Source organism: Coenobita brevimanus, chromosome 51, assembly GCF_032717465.1.
Source record: "Coenobita brevimanus isolate Jiangsu-jjx chromosome 51, ASM3271746v2, whole genome shotgun sequence".
In the NCBI taxonomy this organism is placed as follows: domain Eukaryota; kingdom Metazoa; phylum Arthropoda; class Malacostraca; order Decapoda; family Coenobitidae; genus Coenobita; species Coenobita brevimanus.
In genome coordinates, this window is record NC_137004.1 from 13,319,280 (window position 1) to 13,332,616 (window position 13,337).

Here is a 13,337-nt window from a genome sequence, read left to right on the forward strand (position 1 = left end):
CTCCAGTCCTTCAAACGCAGTGTGTCCACGCATCTCGAAATGAATGGATCTTGAATTTGGCTCTTTCTTGTATTTTGTTTTTCTCTTGGAGGGAACTCTTATTGCGGGTTCATGGCCTTTGGTTCCTTCTTCCTCGCATTAAAAAAAACAACAAAAAAACTAAGCGACGAGTACTTATTTAGTTATCTTTTTATTGTTGAAAGTTATTGACGTGTAATTCGAGAAATATGGCTTCATCTGTTTGAGTCTTCATTCTTGCTGAAATTATTGATCTTTTTATAGAGGAAGTTAAATATTATATAGTCTCCTACTATTACATTGAACGATCTGTAGTTAGAGATAGATAACAGCGTGTACGTAAACGTCTGACTGTAACTTATTGACAACCAGTCAGAGAAAGGCGGCTTAACACGAATTTTAAGAATGAAGAAAGTTACATTTGAGCTATCTTATTGGTGAAGATAAAATATCTTCAGTTTAATAGAAGATACTGAGTACTGATATTTAGAACGACAAACCAGTGGAAGTACATTGGTCTCACTTACCGGTGGGAAAAGGTAACTGAGTACGAATGCTTAGAATAACAACCCAACACATTTACATTGTCACATTTATCACCGCTGCTGACACGAATGGCGATCACATAATTTTCTCTGTTGTGCCAGTTACCATGCTTTGTTCATAATTCAGTGTACTCGCCTCAACAATCAAAACACACGGATAAAACGCAGCATTCATTAAACACGCCCTCGGGTGTGAAGCGTTGATTGTCAGTTTTTTGTATGTCTTTTTTACCAGCTCCGCGTCCTTCAGAGTTTCGTCGTATTTAGACACTGGTTGGGCAATCCACAGATGGGAATAGGCTGGGCATCAAGACAGAGCACTGGAAATGACTGGATAACCCTTAATCGCTAGCTGAAGACATCTCTCCTATACGATGTCTTCTCTGTGTTATTTTTTCTACTGTCGGCCGATTTTATTCATCACACTGAACGGCTTAGAGACCTCTTTAGTACTATGATTGTTTTAATTGCCACTGCTTGGCGATTATTTTATTTTCACTGAGACTCCCCGTACTGAAAGGGTAAAGGATGTCTTGTAAAGTTATAACTACTGTAATTTACCTGTTGTATTGTAGAATATGTAACCGCTCCCTTGATACCGTAGTAATAGTTAATTTTTTTTTTTAAACCCACTCACATTTCTGACGACGAATAACTGCAAAAAGCTTGGCCATCAGTCTCCCCTCTATTTGTACAACTGGAAATAGAATAATGTACATAGTAAGAGCCTACTAGGTTAGATAGTCTTAACTGTGTGCATATTACCAAGTCACAGTATCCCTTCACTCCTGCCTCTTATGGTTCAGATGATCTGGTAATTCTTGAGTCATTAGATTCGCGTGAGATTAGATTTTTATCAGCTTCATGGACACGCCATCTCTGCCATTAACATCCGGTAACGCCAGACGATTTTAGTTAATTATAAGCGAGCCATAAAAACTATGGGGTGTTAGTTAGTACTGTCAGCTTTAACAGCCTCATGGTCGGAATAGTTCTTAGTATTCTGTTTGAACAAACTTTTTTTTTGTGTGTGTGTTTTTTTTTTAAAGATCAAAGTGAGTCGCAGGTGCCCCAGAGTGTTAATGGACCACAGAAAGAGGGTTTTATAACGGAACAATGATTACTTTCACCAGAAGCGCAAAAAGTTTGATAATAAAAAGCTTATTGCTACTGATCCTCAGTTTAATTTTAAAGGAGTGAATCTGGAAAACCACAAGTTGGGTTTGAATGGAGCACGCTCTTACACCGGAGTAGGTCACGGAGCGCATTTCATAAGTGTAAGCTTAAACTGTGAGTAAATATGAGTGTAGTTCAGTTAACTGGGTGAGGTGTTGGTTAGTTTTCCTTCTGTCAGGATATTTCTTGCTCTGTGCCCCTTCCCCATTGATCCTTGGACGGAAAAGAGGTTGGAGTACTATTGTTGTTGTTGTTGTTGGTGGTGGTGGTGGTTTTTGTGGTGGTGGAGGCCATTTCTCTTTATGGATATCTCCCACCTCAAGCGTCTGTTGGGAAGTTTTGTGGTGATGATGGCGGTGTATGTCTTTTTATCACAACACTCTGAGCGTTCTATTCCCAGGATGATCCCGTTTACTGTATCTAAAAACGTTCTAAACCAGCTTAAACTAACCTAATCTAACGTAAGCAGAACGCTGACACAGACCTAATCTAATTTGTTTATACCAAATCTAGCCTAACCTAAGTCCACCTGAAAAAGATGAAGTTCTAAACTTTTTCTGAGCCACAACGCTTGAAATGACAACCTCGGTTTTATTACCATTATTCCCTACAGTTGCCGTTTTGGTAAATCATAAAGGCAGGTATTCGTTGTGGTGTTTAGTGAAGTTGAAAAGATTCTCCCCATTTTATAATCGTTGTTGGATTTAAGAGTTAGCTTTACAGGCATCTGCGATCGTGGATATGTAGTCTACTCGGCTAGCGCATGACTCTCTCCCGTCTCTCTCCCTTCTAAACAAAAATCGCTAGAGTTATGCGAGAACAATGTATCTTACGTTTGATCTTGCATAAAGAGATTATAGAGAGAGTCTTTTTTACACTTTGACTGGGCATGGTTTCTCTTCTGAAAAAGTCTTTTCGAGTTGATGAACAAAATATCTAAGCTTTGACCGTCTTAGTGTTATAGACTGTTTATGATATTTGAACAGTGAGGTCTTTCTTGCCAGTACAAAAATCATCTACAGTTATGAGCATAAAATGTACAAAAATGTACGTAGCATGAAGAGAGTGTGTGTGTGTGTGTGTGTGTGTGTGTGTGTGTGTGTGTGTGTGTGTGTGTGTGTGTGTGTGTGTGTGTGTGTGTGTGTGTGTGTGTGTGTGTGTGTGTGTGTGTCTGACACGTCGGAATTCCTTTTCCTAAGTACAGTACAGTCGTATGGGGTTAGTGAGAACAAATTATCAAAATTTTGTTATCAAAATGAAGATGGTTAAGAGAAGTACCCAAGAATCATTCCCTTTTCTAAGACACACAGACGCAGGCACTGAATCACGAACAAACTTACGGTCAGTTCTCTATCGTACCCCGTATTTCTTGTGGAGGAAGACCAAACATAGTGATATTTTATGCACACTTTTTTTTTATCATTTACTGAAAAATATAACGACTTTTTTTTTTTTTTTTTTTTTTGGTAGAGAGAGAGAGAGAGAGAGAGAGAGAGAGAGAGAGAGAGAGAGAGAGAGATTTGAATTTTCCTTGTCTTTTTTGCAAAAATGAATCGTAATTGCAACAGTTAATTGTGAGTTTGTGAGTCTAAGTCCAGAGTTGATTTTTTTTTTTTTCTAGTAACTTAAATGCTCTCTGGATTTTTTTTAACCCCTTTAGTGCGAGAGAATTTTCCTGGATTACTAACATCGTCAGAAGAGAGAAAATAATAAAGCGGGTCATTGTATTGAGTGATTATGGAGACAAAACCTTTTCACTTGTCTTTTCAGAGCTTAATAAAGTCGGCTTGAGGCAGCAAGAATAAACTAAGAAATTATGGTAGTAAATGGTTTAAATCAATAACCCAGTCATTAATGGCTTGATATTTTCCTTCCTCCATCCTTCATTTTTACGAAACTTCTTGAATGTGATGACCTTCCTTCTTCTTCTTCATCTTCTTCCTACCTGTAACAGGCGATTTTACTCGGTTATGGATATTCTGTGGTCGAGAAGTTACTGAAGGTTCCATGCAACCCTTCCAGTTCGAAGAGAATATCCCAAGGAAAGTAAAATTGTCTGGATACAGCAAGAAAGATTAGAATATAACCTCATTGGATTTCGGATGTTAAACCACTGATAATGAAGCTGTGTTTGTACTCATATTTCTGCATACAGGAAAGTTGAAATTAGAATAAGTTCGGTGAAAGTCTGGTATAATAAATGTCTGGGAGTGTGTGTGGCATTTCCTGTGTCATTACTGAAATTACGTTCAGCTCTCGGAAACGTCCAGCTGAAGGTATTTCCGACTGAACATAATTACTTAATATTTCACAAATAGGAAGATATTTTTGAGCCTAGAGATACTGTGCTAAATAAAGCTATGCATCACAGCCGTTGTATTCTGAAGCCATTAAATAACTTCGATAATTAGCACTAAAAACATGCGCGCACAAGTGCACAGATGTTTAAAGCAATCATATCAGTAAAGCTTTCAAGCTTCATTGTCGGAGGGCAAGTTAAAGGCAAAAGAAAAACATGCTTGCACAAATTTGGAATGCAGTAAGTCATTAAATGTATTACAAAAGTGTCTAACCTCTGTACTAACAAATTAACATTTTTGAAGTTGTTTGATATTCTATATATTATAGATAAGAAGACAAGAGAACTTGTCTATTGCAAGAAAAGCAACTATATTGGTCTTACTTAAATTTATTTACTTTCTTGAGGTTTTCAGTTACAGTGTGAAATAATAAAACAATGAAAAATAAATACTTGGCTGACTTGAGAAAAAAAAATGTAATGTGTGTGTGTGTGTGTGTGTGTGTGTGTGTGTCGCATTGAGGGAGGGTGTGTTGCGTGGGTGTGTGATGTGCTCAGTGTGTGTGTGTGTGTGTGTGTGTGTGTGTGTGTGTGTGTGTGTGTGTGTGTGTGTGTGTGTGTGTGGTGTGCTCAGTGTGTGTGTGTGTGTGTGTGTGTGTGTGTATGTGTGTGTGTGTGTGTGTGTGTGTGTGTGTGTGTGTGTGTGTGTGTGTGTGTGTGTCGCATTGAGGGAGGGTGTGTTGCGTGTGTGTGTGTGTGTGTGTGTGTGTGTGTGTGTGTGTGTGTGTGTGTCGGATTGAGCGTTGCGTGGGTGTGGGTGTGTGTGGTGTGCACTCAGTGGGGGTTCCTCTTATTAAGGGGACCCGTCTGAATGTCTGATGAAGCCTGACTCATCTAAGAGAATGGGGGTAACAGGTCACACACACACACACACACACACACACACACACACACACACACACTTTTTTTTTTATAATAGCAGAGAGCAAATAGAATATAAAAGAGCCATTCAGTATACTTAAAAGAAATTCAGATCTCCGAATAATGCGCAGACGAATCTCTCTCAAGAATTTTAGAGCAAATACGTTTCTTTTCCCAAGTATTATTGATATTGTCCAAGTCTACTGTTTTTTCACCTTAATTGGGTATCGTGGAGTTTTCCTTGTTACGACTTTTGTACTCATTTTTTTTTTTCTTCAACCGATGATATTGGTTCTCTTCACACTGGCAATTTGAGCGCTCATATTTTAGCCAGTTTAGTATCATACCAAGTACCTATTCATAGTTCTCAGTTTTATTTTTCTTCCTATGACACCTTAACATCCTTTCTGTGACGCATTATGAAGACGATGTCGAGATTATAATGTTAAAAATCAGATACAAGAAGATATCAGGGTTTAGTACAATGAAAAGGTTTTCAGAAAGCCTTATAAACCGTCGAGAATGTGGCGCTTTGATTGTCCCTCGTCTTGCTAACTGGGGACGTAATAGACGTTGATATTTTTCTTTACCTCTTCTCTTTTTCCTTTCTATCTTTCTATTATTTTGGCCTGAAGTATACGGTCAATTCTGTTATTATTATTATTCATCCATCCATCCATCCATCATCCAACGTTGCCCCATGAGGAGCGTAGGAGCCCGGGGCTAGGCAGTTGGTCCTGACATTTAAGATGAGAATGACCAACTTCACTCATCCCTTAGTGGCATTACGTGAGCAATAAACCCCAACCATCCCTTGGATATAAACCTTCACCGGCTCAATCCGATTGGAGCACAATAATGATCCACTAAACCACCAGGCGCCAAAATTTGGTTATATGGTTACCACCCAGCGTAGTAAATAGTTTCCTGGTGTACAGGAAACCATGTGGCTTGTCACTCAGTGTAGAGTCACCCATAGGCAGAAGAGGAAAGAATGAAGGAATGAAAGACAGAAGAGAGAGTGTAAAGTCACCCGTAGGCAGAAGGACGAGGAAAGAATGAAGGAAAGGAAGACAGAAGAAGATGGAAGGAAAGAAGAATGGAGGAGAGGACAGGGCAGACACCCGAGAGCAGCACTACATTGAGTGAGTGGATGGTGAGTGCCCCCACCTACCACATATTATTATTATTATTATTATTATTATTATTATTATTATTTATTATTATTATTATTATTATTTATTATTATTATTATTATTATTATTATTATTATTATTATTTGTCTGCAGGCGGTTTCTTGACTTATGTAGTACAGGGAGAGAGTATCATTTAAGCCTTTTTTCCGCGTTTGCTTTTTACATGGACTTCTGTTCGCTCTGTTGTTGCAGTGGTTGCGTTGATATTTACTATGACACTTTTGCTTCTTATTCATATAAAAGCTCTCTTCATATTTAGTATTCGTGCATGACGTCTTTTAAAATTTGTTCTTACTCTTCCCTTACGATTTATTTTGTTACGGAAGATTTCTCGTACTGAACAAGAAGTGTTTTTCATTAATCCTTTAAGTAAAATGGTGCACTGTAATGTTTGCTCCTGCCTTCCCTCATACTGAAAAGGTGAAGAGCATGCATAGAGGCTGACGATTTTTTTTTTTTTTCTTGTACTGTTGAGTGGTTAGTATCGCTGACTGCGAAGCTGCCGGCCCGTTAGCGCCAGGGTTCGAATCATGATGCGGGCAGCTGGGGTCACTTGACAGGTTTCCATCCACCCTTTGTGGGTTTTAGGTAAAATGAGTACGGTACCTAGAGTAACACCTAGGGGAGGTAACTGTGGTGACATAGATGATGCAGTGGCCTTGCATCCCAGGTTATTGGGTGAAATACCCGCTACAGGCTCAAAGGCCTATGTTACGGAGATGAGCACCGCGGCTAAGCACCTCATGGCGTATGCTTCCATCTTTACTTATCTTTACTGTTGTCTTTAATTTTGCACTGACATTTTTTTAATGTATTTTTCTGCTTTACTAATTGTATGTCAGACGACAAGAGTAATCAAGAAACACTGACAAGTAGTGTTTAACAAAAGCTGTTACCGTAAGTCTATCCGCAATCGCATAAAATATAAAGCTGAGCGTTGACAGAACATCCAGAAGACCAAAACTGAGACAGAGACTTTGAACAAGAATTAAACTGTTGCGTGTTGTAATCTTATTGAATGTTTGTTGAGTTTTCCTTTTAAGGTACTATGTTCAGCACTGAACTAGCTGTGGTTAAGGAAATCTGCTTTAATGCAGCCTTCTCTTAAGTGCGTGAGAATTAAAACTTGGGAATTTGCCCTTTATCTAATTTTTCTGAGTCAGGCTGGCAGAACAGGCCTCTAGAAATTTGACACTCATTCTAGATTATTGAATTAAGTGCCACAGAAATTTTTCCTCTTTAATTTACAACGTTTTAATGAGCTAGAGTGAATAACGACTAACCCTCACAGTACGTTGACACTAGCAGTTTATTCTTGCTGCTGCCAGACGGTGTGTCCTCATCCTACCGTATGTGGTAGGCGAGGGCGTCCACCATCCACTTACTCGGTGTAGTGCTGCATTTAGGTCACTTCACTAAATGAGAAGCCCAATCATTTCCCGTAACCTTAGAAAACACTTGCCGCTTCAACTGGATGAGGTCTGGAAGGTTTACATCTGAGGAATAGTTGGGATGCGTAGTTCACATAATACCACGCAGGGGCTAGCGAGGATGGTCGTCCTTGCCTTTGTCTCAGTGGAAGAAAAAGAACTGGATGAGAGAGAGAGAGAGAGAGAGAGAGAGAATTCTTGTTCCACTTAAGTGGCTTAGAAAGTTAAGTTACTCATGATGACCAGTATAACAAGGCAGTGCTTTTAAGACCAATCGAGAGATTGGAATGTTATTTTTTTCCCACATTGTAGAAGTTGCCTGCATTGCATGTACGTGCAACAGCATACTGCCTTCAGTGTGATAGGTGTTATTTTTTTCCCTTCATTACCTGTGAACTGGATTTATAGTTTAATTGTACAAAAAAAGTAGGCTGAGATATACACACCCACGTCAAGCATGCAAGGAATATAATTGTGTAATCGCATGTACGGCGCAAAAGTATTTATTTTTTCATGCAGTAATAAGGAGGATTAGAAAGTTAATGTGCAGTAGACGACTCAGCCACACCTTGCATTCCTACAGCGCACACACACACACACACACACACACACACACACACACACACACACACACACACACACACACACACACACACACACACACACACACACACACACACACACACACACACACACACACACACACACACACACACATACACACACACACACACACACACACACACACACACACACACACACACACACACACACACACACACACACACACACACACACACACACACACACACACACACACACACACACACACACACACACACACACACACACACACACACACACACACACACACACACACACACACACACACACACACACACACACACACACACACACACACACACACACACACACACACACACACACACACACACACACACACACACACACACACACACACACACACACACACACACACACACACACACACACACACACACACACACACACACACACACACACACACACACACACACACACACACACACACACACACACACACACACACACACACACACACACACACACACACACACACACACACACACACACCGTGTGCACTGCTGCACCTCACGTACAACTTACTTGCCACACATCACACTACCACACTTCACAGCGCCACATTAAGGAATGCGGCACTTTACAAACACTTCACATTGCCACACTTGTTATTGCCACACCTTACAATCATCTCACACTGGTAAACATGTCTGTCGCAATACACTACAACATTTTACAGCAACACACTTCACACTGCCACAATGCACAACACCACACTTGACAAACACCTCACCTAACATTTACCTCATATTGCCGCACTAAACACTGCCACATCTTAGACACCTCACACATTTCAGTCATACATCCTCTCCACCTGTTTATTGCCAGACTCCTTAATCCAGTAAGGGGTGACCACAAACAAGTCGCCTCCATGTTGCCTGGTCCCCCTCCATTTTACTGCCTTGCTTCCAGCCTCACTCCTCTCTCTCATATACCTCTCCACTCCATCCCTCCATCTCATCCTTGGCTTACCCCTCCCTCTCCCCCGCTGAACTTCACTCACATACGCTCTCCTCGTTAGTCTTTTGCTCTCCATCCTCTCCACATTGCCAAACCACCTCAGTGTATTTCTCCTAACGCCTTCCATCACGGGGCCCGGTCATATTCCTCCCTTGACACATTTCCCCCTGACAGATTCTCCCCAGGACATATTCCCCTCTAGACATTTTTCCCTGTGGACATTTTCCCCCCTGCATGTATTTTATAACACTGTATGATGATAACGAAACACTAACCGAAACCATTGATGGTTTCAGTCAGTCTCCTTATCAAAGCAAAGGTCAGGGCCCAGTTAATTGACGCCAGATCTCGGTACAGTCCTAACACAACGTGGAAGTTACCAAAACAAATAGGGGTGGAGACAAGATTTGTTACGAAGGCTACATGTACACGAAAAGAGAAACGGAAAAGACACTAATTCGATGGGAGTGTACTCGGGGAAAATCAAGACCATGTAGGCTAAGGGTGCATTAACAGCAAGCTTAACCCTGGATGATGTGAGAGTAACTGTGTCCCACAGACATGACGTGGACTGTTTTGGTGTTAAAGCCGAGAAGATGCCAGGCAGTATTCGCGAAAAAGCTAAAACATCAAGAGAGAGTTCAACTTGTATACTTGCCACAGCCATTCGAGAAACTCCGGAACCTGTGAGAGTACGTCTAGGCAGCAAGGAGTCTGTCAAATGAAATATCCGACGTCAGAGGCAGGGATCACTACAAAAGGAACCAGGATCGCTTGGAATTTCACGTGCTATATGAATGGTCAGCAACAGGCGGTGACCACCCACGACCCTTCCTGATACACAGTAGTCGACCCACAGTCTTCACCAAACAGAAAACTAGTTTTTGCAACGGAAAATATTTTGCAACATTTAGCTACATGTGGTAAATGGTACATGGATCTAGTTTTTCTTTATCTCTAATTATATTCGTGCAGCTATATACTGTATTATTCGTGTGCCACTAGGTAATTCTTCAGTTTCAGCTTTCTACGCTTTGTGACCATAAAAACAACAGCGAAGCTATAAAGTTGTTTTGAAGGCAACAGTAGACAGATGTGAGGAAATGGGGTTTATTACTGATCCAACTGTCATCACAGACTTCGAGACGTCTGGCAGGAATGCTGTTCAAGCAGTCCTCGGTCGCCATGTCAGAACGCAGGGCTGCTTCAATCATCTTACCCAGAGTACCTGGCGGAAAGTTCAAGACCTTGGTCTTGTGCAGAGATACAGTAATCAGGAAAAAATCAAACACTTTGTTGGTATGCTCGATAGTCCAGCATGCCTACTCCTGACTGACGTTGAGGAGGGCGTAGCATTCCTGAAAAATACAACTCCTGAAGGGCTAGTAGAACTAGTGAATTACTTCAGTTCAGTTTATGTATCAGGAAGTTTTCGTTGTGCACAGTCATCACGTAGTATTGTATGAGCAAAATTCCGACGCCGCCAACCTATTTTTCCTCCACAAACTTGGAATGTGCACGCCGTGACCTGGCAGGAGCTGGAATCACGCGTTTTCGCACCTCACTGATACGTTAAGGAAAGACTGTCGTCTAGTATCCCTTGCCTTGCTTCAGGAGGAACGTGGTCAACCACCTAAAAAACGTGTCAAACGGTGTACAAGACAACTTCCGGAGCGGCTCTTCGAGATCTGTGTAGCCTGACGAGATGGTCAGAAGACTGTAGCACAGACGGCTGTAGCACAGACTTCTGACGGCTGTTGGTTGCTGTATTCGACCTTAGATATATGAAAGTGTTGAATATATGAATCCTTAATGCAAGCATGAGTTTAAGATTTCAGCCGTTTTTATTGTTCAATAATAATAAACCTGCACTACTGACACTATTCTTCTGACAAAATCGTTTTATATGATAAATAAATAAGGAAGGGGGAAAATGTCCAGGAGGGGAAGATGTCCAGGGGAGAATAAGTCAGAGGGGAAAATGTCTGTGGGGGGGGGGGAAGTTCCAAGGGGGAAAATGTCCTACGCACTTCTGTCACATCCACACCACAACACTCCTTCACTTCCTCATTTGTCAATCTGTCTCTGCATGTAACTCCACATGCCCCTTTCAAATAACTCCCTATTTCCACTGTCCCTACTCTTGACTCGTGTCCCTCCAACAAGGTCCAAACTTCACTTCCATAGGTTAGAGTTGGTATCACAATACTGTCATGCAGCGACTTTTTTACTTCCATGCTCACTTTCCTGTTTCTTAGCACTGCTTTCAAAGAACTAGCAACCTTTCTTCCTTGTTGCACCGTTTCAAGCATTTCATCCTCCAAACTTCCATCCTTACTCATCACACTACCCAAGTACTTAAATGCACTCACATTTTCCATTTCCTCATCATCCAACATCACTGAACATCCATGGACTTCATTTCTCTTAAGGAACATAACTCTACTCTTCCCTACATTCACCTTTAGATTCCATTTCTTACACACTTTTCCAAACTCATTCATCAAGCCTTGCAGTTCCCCTTCGTCTTCACTTAACAATACAGTACCATCTGCATATAACAGTACAGGGAGTTTCCAACGTTTCCTTTTCTCATTAAAGCCGCTCCAACATCCACTTCCTTACCTTGTATCTCTTTTATAACCTCATCCATATACAGATCTAACAACCATGGAGACACGACACATCTCTATCTCAGTCCAACATTCAGATAGAAAAATTCACTCAATTCTCTATCCACGCCACTGCAGCCTTAGCCCCCTCGTACATACTCTCCACAACAATCAACAGCATCCCATTTACTCCATATACTCTTAATATTTTCCATAATTCTTACCTATCCATCCTGTCATATGCTTTCTTCAAATCCATGAAGGCCGCATACGACTTCTTTCCTTTCTCTAGAAACTTTTCCGCCAAAGACATAAAAATGAATATCTGCTCTACGCAACCTCTTTCCTTCCTAAAACTTACCTCTTCTTCAGCAACTACATAATTCCTCACCACAAATATTCAACACACATTTTCCGCAAGACACACTCATGCTGCCACACCTTCCATCCACCACTGCACGGTGTTTTTTCGAACAATCTGTACACTGACAATACGTTAATATACAGGATATCTTGATACACATAATAAAAAGCTCTCCAGATTTAAACCGCAACACTCCTTCCGCCAGGGGGGAAAAATACCATGACTCTGTGCTAGACGTGAGCGAATATGCGATGTTTCACCAACGACTGTTTACGAGTATTATAAACTAACATTCCAAGTATTTATAGTGAACCTTTGTATCTGAATGGATTGTAAACGAATACCCACTGCTTCCTTATGTACGTCTGTTAGCTTCGCCCTGTATCATTACGAGAGATCTTTCAAAGCATATTCCTTCCTTGTGGCAATGTCAGAAATAAAATGAATAAGACACCTTCGTGCTGAGAGGCTTAACGCAGACTGTTCCTATCCACTTTTCTCGACGGGGGTCTCTTGTAACATAAAAAAAAAGTTTAGTGGAAGAAATAATAAAAACATAAAACGTCAAGGTACAGGAGGGGTTAGATATATAAGTTTTAATTGTAAGCAAGCGGAACGCACATGCACCCCCTAACCACACACACACACACACACACACACACACACACACACACACACACACACACACACACACACACACACACACACACACACACACACACACACACACACACACACACACACACACACACACACACACACACACACACACACACACACACACACACGCATTCACACCACGAACACCACATTAGCTTTAAACTCCGAAGGGACAAAAAATAGGGTAAAAACAGAACGCAAGCACGATTTTCACTTTCTCACCTCTCATTGTGTGTCTTTTAGCGTTTTCATTGCTTTTCTCTCTCCTTGGCTTTCGATTTGGACAATTTTTTTTTTTCACAGTGGCCCCTCCCCCCCCCTTTTTTTTTTTTTTTTTTAACTTCCTATACCACTGTCTCTTACATTCTGTTTTGTCTTGCTTTTAACCTCACGATGATGTCTCTTATTTTTTCTTCCTATCGCTTGGTGAATTTTTTACTTAAAGGAGACCTCCAGTTGGAGATCAGGTAAGAATGAATATCCTGTAACTCCCTTAGTGCCAGTACGCCTTCTA